This window comes from Camelus bactrianus, chromosome 23, assembly GCF_048773025.1.
Source record: "Camelus bactrianus isolate YW-2024 breed Bactrian camel chromosome 23, ASM4877302v1, whole genome shotgun sequence".
NCBI classification, from domain to species: Eukaryota; Metazoa; Chordata; class Mammalia; order Artiodactyla; family Camelidae; genus Camelus; species Camelus bactrianus.
The window spans coordinates 21,094,727-21,115,328 of NC_133561.1; the positions used below are offsets into that span (position 1 = coordinate 21,094,727).

At 41.3% G+C, this 20,602-nt stretch overlaps 1 protein-coding gene across 2 annotated transcripts in view; it reads left to right on the forward strand.

Moving 5' to 3' along the window:
* The window catches only part of PLD5 (phospholipase D family member 5), a 214,309-nt gene that overhangs the window by 97,340 nt on the left and 96,367 nt on the right, over positions 1–20,602 (forward strand). The window lies entirely within an intron of this gene.

Genomic DNA, 20,602 nt, shown 5'->3' on the forward strand with positions numbered 1-20,602 from the left:
TATCGGTTTGGAGCCAGAGCCAGTTTATGACCAAGCTGTCATCTGTCTGTGGCATCTTTCTCAAATGCTCGGGTTGGACAGCTATTGAAATGTCGACGTCAGGGGCTGTTGAGCGAGCGTGTCCGTCAGCACCTCCATTCCCTAAGTCCTGGCCGGCTCTGCCTCGCCGCCTCCACCACTTTCTTTACATTAGTTAGGCGCAAAGCTTCCGTTTTCATCGGTAGGTCTATGTGGAAGTGTGTGTTTGGAATGTGCTTTACTAATCGCCCACAAGTTACACATTAGAGCTTTATTTCAAGTTACACTTGTTCACCATGAAACCCCAGTTGACCCATTTAGAATAAAAAAAATCACCTACAACGTAATACCATAAATAAAGAGTACATTAAATTTTTTGTACATAACATTTCAAACATATCCTTACATATCAGTGTGTGTGCATCTATATATGCTTGTGTATATATATATATATGCATACACATACATATATATGCAATCAACATGTATATACATACATACACACTTATGTATATGTATTTATTTATACCTGTGGATATTTGTAGAAATAATAATATAATAACTATAAATATAAATCAGTCTGAAGGTCAGCTGACCTTTTTTTTAAGAAAGACTGTTTTTATCCTAGGATTGTGTTCTTTTTAATGGGGAAGAGGGATTTAAAATAATGTTATATTGAAGTTGTAGGATTTTTTTCCCTTGATAAAATAAAAAGTCAGCAATTCAGTATTGTCCCAAGATTATTTTTCTTTAATTTTGCTGGTGAATGATATTAAAATCTGGGAACTCCAAGCCATGGCTGAAGACTCCTGTATTCCAGAGACCCTCCCGCCCTTCCTTGGTTCAGAAACCAAGGCCACCCGGGGACTTAGCTCAGCAGAATAGACTCATTTGCTTCCACTTCTGCCCCCAAGAATATCCCAAGACTAGGTATGATTTCACTTGTTAATGTCTCCTAACTTCGTGCTGAAAAATACTACTTTTCTCTGTCCTTTCCTTCCTTTTTCTCTTCTTAAACCTATTTTCTCCATTTTCTAATTAAAACCGACATTCCCACTGTTCCAAAAAACAAAAAAACAAAAAACTGCTTTTTCTTTACCAGTGCATTTAACATTTCCTATGGCAGGTACCCCACAATCCTACTTAAGGATTTGCAATGTACAGAAGTAGTTCCATGTAAATTAAATTTGAAAATAAACCACTTGCCCAGCAAAGTGTAAGGGCCATCTGGTCGTGGAGCTGTCGTCTTTCTTTCTGCCCTTCAGCACACTGGTTTGGGAACCAGCCCAAGAGTGTCCAGGTCTTGGCAGTGCTCACTGGCAGCATTTAGCAGGTGTGACAGCAGAGGGACCTGGAAAACAGCAAAGCCAACCTCTTCTGCCTGCAAAGGAGCACTGGCACTCAAGGTCCCAGCGTTGTGCTGCACAGGCGCCTTGTGGGTCCCCTCGCCTGACCTCTTCTTCTGGCAGAGGAGTGGGTTTGGACCCAGCCTTTCTTTGCTCACACTTCCCTTCACATCCCAGGGCACATCCTTTTATCCCAGAGGGTGCCGCTATTATTCCTTTTTTGTTGTTTTTTTTCTTCTTAGGTAAGCCACTTTTCAAGAATATGCAGATATTGCCATTCCAAAGCTCAACCCCCGCCCCTTTTCAAGCTTCAGATAAAACCTCCAGTCAAAGCGAGATTTTTAATATTTCTTTGCCCAGGTACCCAGGACCTCTTTCCCACTAGCAACTTTTTCAGAGGCACTGAAAGACAAGTGGAAAGTGATTTGTCATTGGTCCTCTATCCAAGGGGATGCATAGCAGTCAGGTGGTCAGGCCCTGGACTCTTGTCTTCTGCATGGAACATTTCCTTGGCTAGTATTCTTGATGGCACTTTTCTCAGATGCATTTTATGATTGCCCCAGAATAGAGTTTATTTTGAACATGAAACATGGCCAATTTTTTTTTTTTTTGAAATGAGATTCTTGGCTGTGGACCTTTTTTTTTTTTTAAACTAACTTCTGACCTAGTTCATAATATTATCACCAGAATCAAAACTAACAGAGAAGATAGTTCTACTTCTCAAGATTAAAAAATAAATAGGACATAAAATTTTCTAAAGAAAATCACAGTACATTCTGAGATGAGATCACTGACTTCAATTTGAGCTTCTCTTTATATATTAGAATAAGAGAAGCAGGAAGGAGAATGGACTTAGATTTTTCTGGAGAAAAAGCATTGGACAAATTCTTCAATATTTCCCAATAATAGGTTCTTTATAAAAGTAGTTTAAAATTTGTAATGTTACCTCAGTGTTAATAATAGTAGCATTTCTAACCAAAGATAAATATGGCATAGAATAAGGAAAACTAAAGTTGAGAAGAAACTTATAAGTCATCTCATCCAAGGTCTTCTCAGTACAGGAGACCCTTCTTCTCATCCTTGACTGAAAACCGTGAACGTCTGTCTGGCCACCGACAGTGACAGAGCGTGCACTGTTTCCCACTGTTGGTTGCCTCTATTATAAACGATATTGAAAACAGAATGGCATCTTTGGAATTTGCTGCCCCAAAATAAGGTACTGATTTTAAGTCTGCTAAGTGCTTACAATACAGTAAGTCATTTAATGATCAAATAATGACAACTGGTATTTATTGCATGATTACCATGTGCTAGACACTGTGCTAAACACTTTACATCCACTATGCTGTTTACTCCTTACCTCAGTCCTGTGAAAGATGGTTCTTTCCCCTTTTTACACAGGGACATAGGCATAGGCGTAGAGGAGGTAAGTAACATGCCAAGATGACCCTGGTGGAAAGGAACCCGAGCTCTTAGGCATTGGTTGTACTTCTCAATTCAAACCTATTAGGCGCGCGTAGAGTTCAGTTTGCAAAGAACTAAGGCTCCCTCGTCAAAGTAATTTTCCCAGGGTAAGTGGAATTTTAAAGCAGGTCCGTCTGTCTCTAAAGCTTACACTTTATGCCAGAGCAATTCAACATGAAATCTGCGGAGAGAATTAAAGAGAATCAAAAAGTTAAATAATACTTGCAAAAAACTGTCCGCACAGCTGGAGTTGAGGACCTGAGTGTGTCGGTACGCGTTAGAACAGCACAATTTTGGTATTAGAGGTACTGAATCCTAGAGCTGCAAGGAGGCTTGAAGACCCTCCACCTACTAGATAAGTGAGTTGGCCTGGAGAGCAGAACCGTGTTGTCATCTGCATTTCCCTCACTCAGCAGGGCTCTTGATCAACCCAGTGTCAGTTCTCGCTAAATGTTTGCTGACTCACAGGTACATCTACCAAGCAGCTTACAGCTTATTAGGCAACTATTTTTTTCCAGTATTAATTGTTAGTTTCCATTTATTTCCAAAAGGAATTTAAGATAATATCCTTTCCAATGCAGTTTTTATTTGAGTCATCTAGTTTCAACTAATTAGTTTTGGTGCCTACCTTATAGTCTTTTGTTTTCTCTGAAAGAAAACAAAAAAAAAAGAAAAAAGAAAAGAAAACCATAGCAACATAGAGTCCAGACCAGCGCTGCTGACTATGAGCAGGCAAAAAGCACCATCCTTGGGGTTTTCAGTCATTCACAGCAGTCATGGCAATGCTAGCTGCGTATCACGATAATCCTCACATAGGTAACTAAATGCTTGACCAAATCACACGTAAAGTGACAAAATGCACAGCTTTTCTATGTGTTATATTGGGTTGCATTTAATTTAGAGAAAGCATGAAGTATTTCTGCAGAGAAATGTCCATGTTTTAATTTTTCAAATGATTAGACCTAAATCTGTGGTTTTGTATCTCTTGGCATGCAAGAAGGGCTGATGAAGTTACTCTCTCAACTTAGAAAAAAAAGTTTGTGATCGGAGATAAACTAGTAAAAAATCAAAATTAGGAGCCATCTGTGTGAGGGGGCCAAGAGATCTGTCTGCAAATACATAACTGCATTGTTTAGACTCAACATCCAAGACTCCAGTTGAGGTGATCTGCACATATTTTCAGCAAAGCAGAGCTGTTACGTGATTAGAATTTCACATAGGAAATTGTATCTTTTTGGAGGGAAAGAAGGGACAGAATAAGAAAGGAGTGAATCTGCAGTGGAAACAGAAGAAGGGGCACAGAGGCAAGTCCTGGTTAAGAGGGAAGGGGTTTTTGTCAAGGGAAGTGGAGACCTCTTTAGTGGGTTAGTTCCTATAGTGGCTGCTTAGATCAGAGACACTTCTGAAGACTAATGATCTCTTCTTTTTCCTGACCCCATCCTTACAGAAGATGTTGACTCTTTGAACTTCTGTGTAGCTTGTCACCATTGAGGGCGTAAGTTTCCAGAACAACCTGTTCATTCCAGGGTACTGGAGATTAACACGGGGTCATCTGACTTAAATCTCTCTGAGCTTGGCTAAGGCTCCGTGTTGGAAAGCATCCCAGTTTCAGTGTGCTGACCACATCAGTTTCTGGGATGCAGATCTAAAACCCAGGCCCTGAGGTGGTGAATTCACTAAGTTTCACGACACTATGAGGGCTGTGTTTGGACAGTCAGTCAACTTCCTCTGAGGTGTGAGTTTCCTTTGAGCAACTGCAATAGCCTGGGACAAAGGCTAATGTTCCTGGGTCTCCTGCTGGTTGCTTCTTGAATACCAGGTGATCACTAATTCTTCAAAATATGCTTTTGACATCTGGCTTACACGGTTTCTCTAACTTACCACCCTCACTGTCATCTCCTGCCCTCAGGTAGTATTATCCCAAGGTAGGTTTCAACAATTGCTTTGCAATTTACTGGCTTAGCAGGCTTAGCAGTGTCTTCCTCTCTGGGAAGATATGCAAGAGACAGGCGTCACCTGTGTCTATCCACCACTTGTAGAAGAAAGAGAGTGAGAAATGGTGTCAAAATTATGGACTACCTCTTCACAGCATGTGTGTTTAGGGAGCATGAAGCTGTCACTGGCGATTAAGTTCTTGTCTTGTTGCAGAATGAATTCAGAGAGGAGACACGGAGGCTAAGAAAGTAAAGTGGGGATGGATAGTACACGCTCAAGGGGAGACCGGGCAGGGTCAGGTGAGCGGCTGCCCTGAGTTCTCTTTGGCAAGTGGGTTACATAGAGTGTAAAAATGAATGGGCGGAATATTTGTTGGAGAGGGAAGGGTTTGGGGTCATATTCCCTGACTTTCATCCCAACTCCGCCTTCCTGAGGGAAGGAGGGATTCTTGTCCTTATGTAGTCTGGATGGGAAGTGTCATGGCATCGGTGCACGATGGGTACTTCTGATCTGCAAGGCTAATTTATTGTAATGAGGGCATAATGAGCAAAAGGTTATGTTCGGACACTGGAGATTCATACCTTTTCCCTTCTTTCTTTACTGGCCTCCAGGACACTTGTCACCTCAAAATGTGTGGTTTCTTATCAGCCTGGAGGCTCCTGCTTCTCTTTTCTGCCCAAGGACCTCCGCTGTTCACAGGAAGTATGGCTTCCTGCCGTTTAGCCCCTGCCCCTCCTTTTCTGCCCATTCCTGCCGTTTGGCCTGCATCCCCCTTTCTCTGCTCACATCTAGCTACCTGCCTGCTCTAGCAAGACCGGGCTGGAAACCTTGCTGCAGTGGGAGTCTCCTGTGCTTGGCAACATCCTGCTATAGTTACTGTGGCCGACGTCTGTCCCAGCCGCACAAGAATGCTTTTGGTTTAGAGCCCTTGCTGAGGGTGACTTTTTGCAGGAAAAAAAATCAATCCTATAACCAAGTAAGTGTACACACTGAAAGAATGGCTGTAATTGCCATTCACATGGCACCTTTTACCTTTTATTATGGCAAGATGTTCTCTTTGACCTCCAGGTAAAATATTTTTCCATACTATAAGAATAAAAAAAAGAACAACAAAGTATTCTACTCCGATAGGACCTTGATCAAAATACCATATTAAACAGTAGTGAAGGCCTTGGAAATTTCTGATTTCATCCTTAAACTTGACCAGCGCCAGGGAGGAAGAAATTTATCCTCTACTCTTTTAGGTTCTTCTGGCTGGTCTAAGAATTAACTTGAAATGAGACGTTAACAGGGGAAAATCAAACACATGTTTACTAACATGCATACATGGGAGAGGCCCAGAAGGACTGAGTCACTCACCAGGACGGCTGGAACCCTCACCTTAAATGTCACCTTTAGCTAAAGACAAAGGAGGATGTTGGAGATAGTGATCGGGGCTTCAGAGTGGAGGAAGGCAATTCAAATGGAGATGAAAAAGCAGATGTTTGGTAAATAATGTTTGCTGTGCCATGCAGAGACAATGGGATACAGGTGGACTCTGCTCTCTGGTCCCTGCCAAGTCTCCCCTCGCCCCACACCTACCCAATATTCTTTGCCGATATCTCTAACAGTAGCTCTATTTTGGTAACAGGCCTTCTAACTAAATTTTTGTAGGCATATACAGAGAAAGTCAAAGTTTCTTTATTTTTCTAAACTGGAATTATTAGGCTATTACTAATTTCCTGTAGGATAAAGATTAAGGAGTATGTTAAAAGGTTTCAAATACTTAAAAATGACTAATTGCATAAGTGAATCCCAATAGTAACAGTTTGAAAACATTAAGATGTTTAGATTTAATGTGTTTCTTTCTTCATTTGACATGTTTTAAACTGGAAGTATATTGCTCACATTTACCTGTGGTTTTATTATATCAGCAAATTATTTATAATATTATGTATATCTATATATATATACAACCTGTAATAATATGGATGAGTTTCAATGGTTCTCTGAGTTTTAAACATAGAAGTTAGAATCTTAACTCTGGAAGGGTCCTTACATTGTATCTCTGGGACCCTCATTTTATAGGTAAGTGAAGTTGTTTTCAAACAAATAATCTGAGTAGAAGACAAATTCTGGGCTAGAATCAAGTTCTTTTGACTCCTAGCTCAGCATTCATGTCACTAAACATTAATATCTCCCATGCAGATTCTAATTATGTCTTATGAATTTTTAAGCTTCCAAGATTAGAGAATTGCAAGGTTGAAGTTTTTCATAGACTAGTTGTAATGAGGGCAAATATAAATTAGAAGGTGATTGGAAGTGAATCAGGAGCCCAAATTTATAGCTTCCAGGATGCTACTTAAATTAAAAAGTTAATTATAATGTGACTATGAATGAAAGGTTTATTGCCCATTATTTAAAATATTTACATATTTATAAGAAACTTAATAGAAAGCACTTTGATGTTCATTTTTCTTGTGTCTATAATGTCTAAAGACTCTATCAGGCTTTATAATAGAGTTCATAAGTTTTTAAATATATCTAAGTCCTTCAAGAGTTCAAGTAGAGAAATTATACCCCTTGGAGCACTGAACACTCTATTTTAAAGGATTGATAACAGCTACTGGAGAAAATTGAAGCTAGACTTGGCTAATTAATGTGGTCCTTTCAGGATTAAAAATCCATCAGTGTATTAATGGAGTATAGACAGTTCTTCGTAGAGGTAATAAACATGTTTTTATTTTTTAGAGGAGAATAGAGGAGAAGCTCTGTTCACCAGTGTTTGTTGGTGACAGTACTTCAGTGTTATCCTCAACCAGCTGGCACCAGGCCTGGGTTTGCACTGTTGTTCTCACACAGTCAGATGCACACACCAGAGAGAGGCTTCCAAGGGGGTCATGTTGAGTGGGGCAGATTTTGATGCCAGACGAATCAAAATCTGAAAACTGATTCGGCTACTAATGTGTAACTTTGGGCATCTTACACAATTTCCCCAAGTCTCTGTCTTTGCCTTAAAAATGGGAATAGCAAGGTAGTATGTTCAAGTCTGCAAAGCATTTAGCACATGCACACACTCAGTGAATGGCAGCTCTTGCTACCATCATCATCGTCATCATCATCATCATCATTTTGGCCGTTTTTCAATATATGGATAGGTTAGGAAAGAAAATAGCCCTTCCTGTGTGTCTCCTTTACTGCTTATACAGAACACTTTATTTGTGACACTTTTGGTCACCAAATGTGTGGGGCTTCTTCCCACACCGAGCAATTCTGTGTGACACTAGCTGGGTGTCCTACAATTGAACTCGATTCTGACACTCTTTTCCTGGAGATGGCATCAGATCCCACAGGGGAAGGGCTCAGTCCACAAGACTGCTCCTCACTTCAGAGGCCAATCACAAGTAGTGGGTCCCCAGGTTACCGAGAGCTTCCGTCCAACTTGACTACCCATCGGAGGTTCCCATGACCCCCTCCCCCTGAGATGATATAATTTGCTAGAGCAGCCCACAGAACTCAGGGAAACACTTACTTATGTTTACCAGTTTATTAAAGGATATGATAACAGATACAGATGAGCAACGAGATAAAAACATACATAGAGTGTGGTCTGGGAGGGTCCCAAGTGCAGGAGCTGCTGTCCACATAGAGTTGGGTTGGATCACCCTCTTCATACATGGATGTATTCACCTACCTGGAAGCTCTCCAAACCCCATACTCTTAGGGTTTTTATTGGAGGCTTCATCACATAGACATGATCAATTATTAACTCCCATTTTCAGTCCTTCTTAAGGGAGTGGAGGGCAGAAGTGAAAATTCCAAGTTTCTACTCATGGCTTAGTCTTTCTGGTGATCAGCGCTCATCCAGACACCCACTAAGAGTCACCTAATAAGAACAAAAAACACTGGTATCACCCATCCTGTCATCCTACAGGAGTTTCAGGAGCCCTGTGTCAGGAACCCGGGGCAGAGACCAATATATGTATATTTTTTCTATTATTTCACAACAGATATATAGGATATTCACGTGCATATTAGAAAAGTTTCTAATGTTCATGATTTTGCCCATTTCCTAATCTTACCTGTTTCTAAGTTGAGCCCTAACATCCTTTTGGCAGATAGAGATCAGCCGTACAAACCAGAAGCTCATTCAGCCGCACTGAGGCCGCACGCTGCTGAAATAGTTCAAACGCAGGAAGATCTGGCTTAATGTTCCATGTCCAGACCGCATGCACTGTTAGCGCCTGGAGTTTCCTTTTAGTGACATTTTAATCTCTTGCCAGGAATGAATCAGCCATGGAATGAAAATTTGCCCTATGAACTGATAATGGGAAAAGAGCAAATAGCAGCTTAGCCTAGAGCCTGCTCCTTAACTCACGATTCCTCCTCTGGGAAGCCTGATGTGATTTCTCTATCAAAAATTAATGGAAAACGCCCTTTCCTGACCAGGAGTGGGTGTGTGGATGTTATATAAAGGGTTTCATGGGATGAGTTAAGCTTTACATGGGCTTACTGTTTTCAGTCTGTACCTAAAAAAGAAGTTTGTGTACATATAAATATATGTATGTTTTAACAAATTTATATTTCCCTTAGTATGAGCAGGGTTTTCTGTTTGTTGTGTGGTGGGTGAGTTCGTTTGGGGAACATATTTGAATTTTAATTTTGTGTTCTCTTTGACTAAGGAGCAAAACGCTTATTTGTGCAGGCAGATAGGCATGAGCTCCATTCAAAATAACACTGGTTAGGGACCATCACTTCTTGCTTCCAGAGCAGTTTCGCAGCCTCGCCTCTGATCCTTGTCAGAATGAGCCAGTTGCAGCTAAAGGATGTTCTGTAGGAATCACAGGGAATCCCTTGAATGTAAGCTTTGTGGGCTCGAGTATGGTTCAGGATCGCAATATCTGTCTGGCCCATCAGAAAAAGATCAAACGCCACATTTGTGTAGAGGTACAAATCCCAGCCCCCAAACTCAGATTTAAAAGAAATTGCATTTATGTCATTAAACCAGACCCCAAATTCTCACTGACCTGCCAGGCTGAGGGCTGGCCAGAACTCGGTCTCAGCACCAACTGCCCGAGGCTGTACAAATCCTGGAGTCTTTCGCAGCAGTGGGGCATCAGGAGGCCCCTCTGACGGTGTGTTTGTCTGTGCTGGTTACTGCTAGACTCCATCGGCACAGCCTCATGTCCCTTCCACACCCGGGACTGGTACAGATGGAGCCCCAGGGCCTGGGGTCCAGTCTCCCTGGGTGCAAAAACACCACCTCCAACCCCTGGGAGTTTGCTATCTTCCCAGGCAGGTCTGAGACCAGGTGGTGGGTCTTGTGCTGTTTGCAAGACCCTCAGATTTCTCTGCCCTCTGCAGGTGTGGGGACCCTCTCCTCTTTACCTCTGTGCTTCCCACAGTTACTCCTCTGTCCCCTTCCTCTCAGGGACACACAGTGTCATTTCTTTGACAGTTCAGGGTTTTGGATCTCAGAATATAGAAAGGAAAGTAGCTTGTGGGCCGACTCTGCTTTCGGCTCTGAACTAAGTCTCCCCTCAGGACTTATTCCTCTGGATGAATCAATCAAGGAAGTGCATGTCTTAATAAATTCTCCTGCTCTGTAACGTCCAGACATGGAAACTTGGTAAGTTAATCAGTGTGTATGCAGGCAAGATCTTAGTTGTAGAAAACAGTGCCTGGTAACAGTGGTCAATCCGGGGACAGGGACCTGGAAGACAGAGTGACCGGGGCAGAGGCAAGAGTCTTACTTTGACTAGGGATCATTTCTACTGTATGAATTTTCTTAACCTGTGCATATAATGCTTTTTAAAAATATCTAGATATTTCCTTGAATCTTAACAAAAAATGGGTTAATAGATTTGAGTCATCGTCATCTTTCACTGAGGTCCTGGACTACGCAGTGTTCTCCTAATCGGTCTCCTCCTGTGACTCCAACCCCCCTGCAACCTTTTCCCAACCAAAGTCATTATAAAATTGTCTTCTCTCTCTTAATATCTCAACAGAAGAAACTTAAACCATGTGTGTGAACTGTGAAAAGACACATTTAGAAGAACTATTTTGAGCCTCTGGAAATGGCATGTGTTCTGCCAGATGATGCTGACCGCCCTTGGTAGACCTGAAATATAGCAAGCAGCCAGAATTGTCTCCTGTGCTGGGTGGCTGCGCCCTGCAGCCAGCAGGGCCCCCTGCAGAGAACGCATGACTTAAGATCCTGACTTCGGATTGCTGTGCTCCCAGTGGGCCACCTAGTTGACACTTCCCCTGCTTTTCAAAAACATTCTTTGGTTCTAGAAGAAGTGTCAGCGAGACACAACTCGCCTAAACAAGAACATGCTTTCTCTGTGAAGTCCCTCCCAGGTCTACTTTCCTTGCAAGGTTTTAAGGAGTCTCACTGAGGCATAGGGGATCCACCCTAAACTCAAGGTTGGGCTCTTCAGTGGCCACCAGGCAGCTTCTCATGTAGTTGGTATCAGTGGGGTACACATAAATCTGACATAGCCCATGGTGGGCAAAAATTTGCCAAATAATGGGAATTTATTAATGTGGCCTCAACAATGAGAATTGCTGAGGTTCAAGCTGGAGGAGGAAGAAAAGAGGGGGAAAATGCACATAATCTCCTTCTCATGGAAAAACACCACTGGCCCTGAACAGTGATGGGGCAGAGTTTATTAGCTGCTTTGTGGTTTAGCATTAAGGGCTTGAGTGACTCTCCTGTCTTTTTCTTGGCCCTTAACTTTGAAAACTTGTACTAGAAGTAATTGATGGTAAGTCTTCAATTACTGAAAATTTCTCTATGCTTTAAATTAAAGCGACAACATAAATCCAAAAAATGTTTAAGTCAAGAATTATTTTAAAATAAAACCAGGGATAAATCCTGAATTCTGCAGAGTCGGACTAAAGCCCTGTATCTTTTACCAACTAGTATTCAGAGTCCTAAGGCAAAATTTAAAATCCTAAAAAATTCCATTCAGTGTTTTTCCAATTTTAGAAAATAATATTTCTCCATTTTAGAAATATTTTCAACAGAGTTTGAAATCAAAACGCTTTTCTGGATAAGTTTGGGTTAATTGGAAAATGTAATTGGCTTCATTTCCTAGTTTGCCTCAAAGTTTGTAACTTCAGCTTCATCCTGTCTGCAACCCTAGTTATTAGTAGCTCTCCAGAGCACAAGCCTGAGAGAGATTTTAGGCCAAGGCCAGGCTCAGGAAAGAATGTCATGATTGATGACCAGTCCCTCTGCTGGGCCCGGGAGTCGGGAGGGAAGCACAATTTGTCAGGCTAACCGTAACCTTTCTATCAACTCGGGAACAGAATTGAGATTCTTGGGCCAGTAAGTACAGCACTGACTAGCAAAGTGCCTCCCTCATGAAGATTTTTCTCAGCCTGTTCTCTCCACTGCAATTGTTCATCCTGGATTCTGACCTGTGGTCCCTCATTCCATCAAAATGTCCAGGGAAACTCAATATATTCTACTTTGAGGGTCTCTGCAGGGGCTCATTAAATACCATCTTTCTTCCTGAACAAATTGGCAGTTCTGACAAGGAGTCGTGGGTAGAGGAAGTGATCACTGTTTTGACAAAGGCGACATTGGGTGATGGAGCTTAATGTGAGAGCAAATATTCTTCCTAATTGAGCTGCAGAATTAGGTGGGCCTAGCACCCAGGCCACAGCCAGTGAGCTTGGACGGGAAGGGGTTTGTCCAGGCAAGACTTGTGGTATGAGGGCTGTTGTGACCAAAGGCAAGTTCTTGTGGCCAATGCACCATGAGTCCAAACAAACTGAAATGTCGGAGTTTGGAGCAGAGAAGGGTTTGTTGCAGGGCCGAGCAAGGAGGACGGGGTGGCTTACGCCCAAGAAAACCCCGAACTCCCTGAAGGGTTTCAGCAAAGCATATTTAAAGGCCATGTAAGGGAGAGGGGTCGCAGGGTGTGTGATCAGCTCATGCATAATTCTCTGACTGGTTGACGTGGAGGTAACAGGCGGTCAACACAATCAACCCCCAGGTGCCAGAAGGTCTGGGGGCCACGTGCTCATGATCATCAAGTAGTTAATTTCTTCCCTTTGGTGGTGGTTTTTAGCATCTGAAAAACTCAGGATATATACATGAGATACTATTCTCTGGCTACTTCAGAGAGGAGCTTCAGCAGAGGATATAGGGGAGGGGTCTGACCTTGGAAGGCCCCACAAAGTCCTGCTTAGTTATGCTGGGGGTGAGATAGCTCTCCCAAGAGGAGAATGCAAGGAACCAAACTGAATATTCATCCTCAATCTCACAATCAAGTAATTCTTCCCTCCTTCCTTGGAGCAAAGTGAGTAATGTCTGGAGAAAGAGGTGTGTCATATGGCTAGAGTGCCCGTGAACCTGGAGATGACACCAGGAACGGGTCCCCCGGTAGTACCCATATTCCTGTCTGTCTGCTTCACCTTCAAAATGGGTTCCACATCCCTTGAGCTCTTCTCCATCTCCAGGACTCACACCTAGTTTAAGTTACGGTTGTCTTTCACGAGGCCCTAGACTACCGCCGCGGTCTTCTTATCTGTCTCCCACTGGGACTCTTACTTTCCTGCAACCCTCTAGCATTTGTGGGGAAACCACAAAAGTAAGGAAAATCCTTGTAGAAGGTAAATCAGATCATGTCCCCCTCCTGCCCAAGTCATTCCGTTTCTTCCCATCACAGTTCCTGTATATCACAATGGTATGTTCACAAGCCCTCTGTAATTGATGAGGTTCAGGGCATGCTACCCTAAAATAGGGCACCTTAACATATTGAATATTTTAAGCGGGAGGAATTTGAGAAATGTCAGGTACCGGAAGGACTTTCTAACCTTTCCCCGAGGCAGGTTATACAACCCTCCTGTGAGAGGTGCCTTCTTAGGAAAAAAGGAGCATCCTTATTCCCACAGATGAAGGGTCGCAGAGAGGAATCTGAGTGAACAGGTCTTGCTAAGTTTCCCCCCGTGTTCTACACTTACCTTAGAGCCTTTGTCCTACCCCATTTTCCGATAGCTTTCCACTCTTCGTCAAACCTGCTGCCAAAACACTGGCCACTGTGCCCCAAAAACAAATTCGGACTTGGAAGCAGAGTTTTGGGAGTATCAGAAAAGAGCAGCTTTATTGCTTTGCCAGGCAAAGGAGAGCCACAGTCGGCTCATGCCTTAGAGACTGTGAATCCCTCTTGGGATTGGTGTCCTGAGGTTTTATAGAAAAGCTGGGTGGAGCAACAAACATGGCATTTTTCTGGGGTGCTGTATTCTTTGTCTTGATGAATCCAGCTGACATCACAGAGACATTCCATAGGGTCTGTTCATTACTCTGAGGCTATCAGCTCAGAACCACCTTTCTGGAGTACAGCTTCTCCTCTGGATAAAAAAATTCTGTATCAGGAGTGGAAAGTGTAATGGAAAGGTTGGGGGCTATTTAGCATAAAAATAGTTGAGCACGTGAAACGAAGGTGGGGATTTGTCAGAAAAGAGAAAAGTTGCAAGAGTTTTAGGTCGTAATGAATCAGCAAACAGCTTTAGCATCAGGGAAGCCATTCTGTTCGTTTGTTTCCTACACTTTCAAACCTAGTATAAAAGTACTCAGGTTTAGTCATTTCTTTGGGTCTTCTTTTCCCTAGGAAGGTTCCTGTGTCACATGAAACTTACATTAAATAAATTTGTGTGCTTTTCTCTTGTTAATCTGTCCTTGGTTACAGGGGTCACAGGCAAGAACTTTGAAGGGTGGAGGAGACAAAAGATGTACTTTCCTCTCCTCCATAATCCAGCCTTGGTCAACCCCTTTGACCTTTGCTCTGTTCCTTTCTCCTTCCCTTCTGAGATTTCACCACCCCGGCCTCTCTGCTCTTCTCGCATTCCAGCCTCACTCCCATCTTGATGCTTTCTCTATTTTTGGTCCTTTCTGCCTTAAGCACCCTGCCCTCAACGTTTTACATCTCAGCTCAGTGTTACAGCCTCAGAAAGGCTGTCTCTGGTTGCTGGTCTCAAGAAGCAGTCCCCCTCTTGATCGCGATCATTTCGCCCGGTTTATGTCCCTCAGACACTCCTTCTTTTCATCTGTTTACTCTCTTATTACCTGTGTCCCCCTCACCATAGGATATGAGCCTCAGGGGAGCAGGTCCTTAGCTGGTATGCTTTTCAGCACCTGGAATGGAGCTGATCACAAATTTGAGCCCCCCCCCCAATAAAGATCAACTAAGTGGGGCATGAATAAATGACCCCATATCATTGGGTAGACTATGTCCTGAAATTTGATTCAAACAGTATGATTGAAGTAGTAATTGTGTCTTTTGTTTAAAAAAAACAAACAAACAAACAAATAAAAACCTGACTGTGAGAGAATAAATCCTAACAGAAAGGGCCTCTGCAGGTCTACTAGCATTCACTGGCACAGATATCATGCCCCTGGGCATTTATGGACTTGATTCATTGAAGATACTTTGAGGACGTGAGAAGAAAACTGCATTTTGTACCTTTGCCTGGATTTTTTGGTTTTGAAAATTGGAAGTGGCCGTGGAGCACAGTGGTTAAGAGGATCTAGTCTGCAGTCAGACCACCCAGGTTTCAGTTTGGGCCCCGTCACTCAAGCTGAGTGCCCTTGGACACACTACTTAACTCCTTATGTCTCAGTTTCCTCATCCAAAAATTGGGAATAATTACAGTACCTCCTTCTGAGAATTCTTGTAAACATTAATGAACATAGTCAGTAAATCTAGTTGAACACAAATTAAGTACTCATTAAATATTGTGTTCAGTTGAAGTAGTGATGGTGACAGTGTAATTACTGTTTTGCCAGACGTCAAAGGGCAATAACTGCCTTGAATGCAAATCCAGATTTCTATTAGACTTTTTGCATTTTAACCATTTTGTTTTCAGTCATCTGGCTGCCTACTGTGTGTCTCAGCTCTTTGAGGACAATGTCAGGGTCTTTCCATTCATGAACTCCCTTCTTCTTTGTTCACATTTCACATTGGTAAAATATCAAAATGTAGGTACATAGAGTTGTATCTTTTTCTTTCCTCTTTTGTCTTCATCCTCTCTGGCCTCCTTTCTTCTCTCTTTTTTATCCTTTCTGGGCCAGTCCTAGGAAACATGGAGCCAAGGACAAGTGGGCCTTTCTGTCACTGTAGATGTCCTTGCCGATGTGGACACAGAGTGGAGTGTAGAGTGAGAGGCACCTTCCCCTCTTTGCCAGACAAGTTTGGGATCTCCAGATAAGATGACCTTCCGTCTAGGGCAGCAGCCTCTGCCTTTTCCCTCCACAGACTTAATGTAGGTGGAGAACCTTCTCGGATAAGACCAGGACCTAACCAAGTGTTGTGAAATGCGCATGAACTCAGACAAACCTGAGTTTAAATCCCCGCTTTGAATTTAAAAAAGAATCTAAAAGTGCACGCTAATAAATGAATTTTTTAAAAAATAGGAAAAGGGGTGATGCGAGAAGAAAAGGCTTTTCCTTACGAAATATTACCAACTAGCATACATAGAAGAAATGGTAGGAAATTATCGACAAGTATAGCACAAATGGATTCAGTCAAGAACCGTAAATGGATGAAAGCCGAATCAGTGAGTGAAAAGTTGGGGAAGAGGATACTCACGCCACCTGCAGATGCCTCTGCACAAATCATCTATTAATGACAGAGCAAAGGGAGGTCCTGCTCAGTTGAAAAAATCTGGCAGATCCCCCATTAACAAGTGACCAAGCTTAACATCACCAGTAGAGGGACAAACCAATATCATATACCACTTTGTGTGATGCACAAGAAATTTTTTTTTTAATTTTAAGTTTTTAGACTGTAAGTAACTCTAAAAATATACGTGTAGCTTTTATTTAGTGCTCACTATAAAGCAGGCACTGAGCAAAGCACTTTCTTTACATTGACTATCTCCTCTAATTTTGTAGTAACTTTTTTTGTAAATTGGAAACAGAAGTAAAGAGGCTAGTCATTTGTCCAGGGTTATACAGCTAATAACTGGCAGATCTGAGTTTTGTCTACCTTATTCAAAATCCTTTCCTTCTAAACATCTCTCTACAATAATAGCAAAATCATATATATGTGAAAATATAATTTATAAGGATTCTTGTGTTTACGAACACACACACACACGCACGCACACACACCATGTTTTAAATAGATTTAGCACATGCAGGGACTACCTATTTTCGTAGTTTATTACAGAATTACAGATATTTCTATGAGAAGGTGAAACATTGTTCCTGTTCCTGGACTGAAAGAAATTTTGATAATAACATTAAGTTTTGGGGGAGGGGATAGCTCAAGTGCTAGAGCGCATGCTTAACATGCATGAGGTCCCGGGATCAATCCCCAGTGCCTCCTCTAAAAATAAATAAACCTTATTACCTTCCCCCCCACCAAAAGAAAATAATTAAATAACACAATAATAAATAAATAAAACATAAAGCTCTAAAAAATAAAATTATTTTAAAAAATTAAGTTTGGAGAATAAATACATACTATTAATAAGAGCAGATAAAATTCTATTTTAAAATCTAAGATTTGCAAATGTTAGCCGCTATGTATAAAACTAGATTTAAAAAATGAGTTTCTTCTGTATAGCATAGGGAACTATATTCAATATCTTGTAATAACCTTTAATGAAAAAGAGTATGAAAACAAATATATGTATGTATATACATGACTGGAACTTTGTGCTGTACACCAGAAATTGATGCATTGTAACTGACTATACTTCAATAAAATAAACAAACAAATAAATAAAACCTCAAAAAGAATAAATAAAATCTATTAACAATGTAAAATGCTTTTTATTCCTTATATTTATTCCACCTAAGCTCCCTGGACGCACAGTTGAATCATTTGTAGTTATCCCAAAGTACCATAAAAAGAGGCATAAAAAAGATTTTTGCTGTTTTGTGTCTGTGATTATTCAGCTTTTCCCCTGTTATTAGGTGTAAGAGACGGTGCCCAGCCTTTGGGCATAATTCTCTTAAAGAAAGTATGCAAGCATTCCAGAGATTTGCCCCAAGGTGAATTTTAATAAGTTCTGCCTACTTCTTTCCTTGCTTGAGAAAAATATAGCAAGGGCTGTTACCGCTTGGAAATGAGCTCTGCATTTATGCTAATTAGATCAGGCCCCTGCAGAGGAGCCAGCTGTTGATTGTTCAAGGAAATAAAATGATAGGTCACCAAAATAAGTCATTTCAAGTCTGATTTCTAAAGACCTTTTCTAGCAGGGAGTAGGAAAAACAAGCACTGTGTTAGAGGAGGTGCAGTCAAGACCTCCAGGTAAGACAAGAAAGAGGGAAAGTGACCAGGTGAGCAGGGTTTCCCCAGAATTTACCAAACATAAGTGTTGGTCCCCAGACCTTGGGTAGTGTCTCTATATTAATTTCTATTATAAATGCATAATTTACTTGGCTATTTAGTAAAATAATAATAATAGTAATAGTAGTAGTAGTAGTAGTAGTAGTAGTAGTAGTAGTAGTAGTAGTAGTAGTAGTAGTAATAATAATAATAATAATAATAATAATAATAATAATAATAATAATAATAATAAAAAGTTTGGTCTTCCTTGGCTTCCAGGGAATTTCTCTCTTCTCTTCCAGTCTTTCCAGGACTTGCTTTTTTCCTCTTCACCCTTCACTACCACCCAGAAGTGATTAGATATTTTCCATATTTGGTTTTGACCCAGTTCTCTTGAAAATCTCTCTTGCTAATCTTACCTACTTCTCAGGCTTCCATAATGGAAAAAACATCTTATAAGAGTACGTGTGAAGTAGGGGAAAAAGGAATAGATGGTGTATTATCCGTCTGATGGGTACTTTTTAACCTTTTATGTGCCACCGAACCCGTTAGCAGTCTGATGAAGCCTACGGACTTGTTCCTTGAAAAATGCTTTAAATGAGTAAACTGAAATACATAGGATTGCCAAGAAAACCAATAATACCGAAATAAAGTCATCAAAAATATTTTAAAAAACCAAATTTATGATACAGTAACATGTATTCTGCACTGCTTATTCATGAAAAAACAAGATCTGGTGACTACCGTAATTTCAGAGTAGTGGTGAATACTCGGAGGTGTCAGCAGTAGTTATTGTAGCATGGCATGAAAATTCTTAATGGTGACAGAATCCCAGGTTCCTTTAATATTCCCGTGGTTTTTTGCCTGTGTTCGTAACTGAAGAGAATGTTAAATTTCAGCTAGAGATGAGGGGAAATAAAGATCGAGTTTATAGTTCCCCCCAAATTCTATCCATGAACCCAGGGTTAAGAATACTTGGTCTAGAGATTTCCAAAAGAGATTGGGAACCTTTATTTGTATGCCTACCAGAAACCATGCAGGTGGTGTGGAAAAAGGATGGTGCGGAGCCATCTACAATCGTACAGTTACTCTACATTCCTTATTTCATGTGTTTGGTTTATCTGGGCTTCTTGACTCTCCCCGTTGTCTTTCTCAGCGTGGATTTTATATTGAAGTAAAATTGAAACTAGTCAGTTCTTCTGTTTGTTAATTGATGTTCTATTTTGGTTTTCTTTGTTGGGATTCTTCTTGTTTGATTTTTAAACATATTCATCAGTTGCAGTGGAGGCTGAAACTGCTAATTATCTGGGGTCACTTCTTCATGTTAATGTCTGGCTTCTGTTAACACAGATAATTGAACTTTAAATGTGGAGAGAGTTATAATATCCAACTTCAACCTCTGTCTATTGCCTTCAAAGGTTTCAAAGTAGATTAAAAAATCCCTGCTCTCTGCCTGTTTGACCCTCCCTCACCTTGGCTTCCCAAACGCTGCTTCCTATTGGACCTCTGTTGTCTTCCTGCCTCTCTTCTGGTCCCTTCTGAACCTCCTCATCTGTTTCACTCTCTGCCAACCAGAAAAATCTAGGTATTCCCCCCAGCATGAGGCTTTGGATTAGTTTTCTCTTCTTTTTTCTCCCCTTGATAATCTCTCTCAATCCTCAGTCTACTTCCTTTCCCACCTTCCTTGTCAGTTTTAATGGACTCTCTACTCTCTGCTGATAGGTCATCTCCCTTACAGTGGTATACATGTGTACTGTCAGAGTTAGACCCCTAAAATGTACTTGGTGGCTCTCAAAAGCATCAACATGAAGTCCAAACTTCTCTTCCTGGTTCACAACCTCCACAGTGTGGTCCCTGTGGACACTGCCAGTCTTCACTGCCACAGCAAGTCCGTGCCATTACTCTCCTCCCTCACACTCCCCTTGGCTCACCAACTCCCAAATATCCAGATGCACCATAGTTATCAAGCGCCTCCCTCTATCTCGAATAGCTTTCCCTTCCAGATCACCCATAAAAATTCAATTTTTGAAGACTCACTTCAAGTCCCAGTTCCACCAATTCTAAATGCCCCCAGCCAGAATTAATTTTTCCTTACTGGCTCATGCGCCAGTGGTACTTTAGATGATGCATTATCCATCTAATTAAATTTCTTACTCTTGTTTTGCCATTTCTTAGAGTCTACCTCCTATTTAAATCATTATATTATGTTTTTTTCACTAGATTACAAATTCCAGAGCACTAAGGAGATTTGTCATAGTCATTTCTGTGTTGTGGACAGTGATTTGCTAGTCCTGTGCTCATAAGGGCTCAGTAAACATTAAATTCAATGTGGGTTGTGTGGTTGGGTGATTGGATCCCCAAATTGTGACTGTCTCTAAGACACATACTCAGACTCCATTTAGGCTACGATATTCATCAAATTCACAAACATTTTACAAAGAGAATTGTTTTTGTGTCCTACCACTGGCTAAATGGAACAAGTCTCACTAAGAGAAACAGTTGACAGTTTTATTGAGAAGTTTTGGATTTTGTGTTGGAAGCTGCAATTCATTCTGTAAGTATTTCTTG